The sequence below is a fragment of the Pundamilia nyererei genome, unplaced genomic scaffold, assembly GCF_000239375.1.
Source record: "Pundamilia nyererei isolate P.nyererei 1_Seehausen unplaced genomic scaffold, PunNye1.0 scaffold00041, whole genome shotgun sequence".
Classification (NCBI taxonomy): Eukaryota; Metazoa; Chordata; class Actinopteri; order Cichliformes; family Cichlidae; genus Pundamilia; species Pundamilia nyererei.
The window spans coordinates 1,476,753-1,477,603 of NW_005187442.1; positions in this window are offsets into that span (position 1 = coordinate 1,476,753).

The following is an 851-nucleotide window of genomic DNA, read 5'->3' on the forward strand; positions in this document are numbered from 1 at the left end:
GCCCCACTCTAACTCTCTGTACACGGTCTGAGAGGAAGTCTCTGATCCAGCGGCAGGTGGTAGAAGGAAGTCCAATTTCCAGCAGTTTAACTATTAGTCTGTCCGAGAGTATTGTATTGAAAGCAGAGCTAAAGTCAACAAAGCGCAGCCTGGCGTAACGGCCCTGCACTTCCAGGTGAGAGATGGTGGTGTGGAGCGTTGTAGCAATGGCATCTTCAGTTGATGTGTTAGCTCTGTATGCGAACTGGAGCGGGTCGAGGTTGGGTGGCAAGCAGGACATGATGTGACGTCGGACCAGTTTCTCAAAGCACTTCATTATAACAGGTGTTAGAGCAACTGGTCGGTAGTCGTTCAGGCTGCTAATGTTAGTACGTTTTGGCAGCGGGACAATTGTGGCTGACTTTAGGCACGGCGGGATGCAGGACTGGGACAGTGAAGTGTTGAAGATCTGTACAACATCTATACGACACTTTGCATTTAATCATTAGTTATTAATCTCTGGCCCTCTTCCACAGTGCATCTTTCATCCCGTCTCCCTCCCCTCTGACCCCCCTGGTAACGACAGATGGCTGCCACTCCCCTAAGGCTGGTTCTGCCAGGGGTTTCTTCCAGTTAAAAGGGGATTGTTTGACTGTTGGGTTTTCTCTGTATTGTTGTAGGTCTTTACCTTACAATATACAGCACCTTAAGGCCACTGTTGTGATTTGGCACTGTATCAATAACACTGAATTAACGCCAATCCTGTTGTTCCACCATTGAGAGCCTCCTGATAGCACAAGATCAGAAAGATGTGCAGAGGATGGCGAAAGTGGCCTCATTGGAACTACACTACTATGGAGAGACGCACTGGT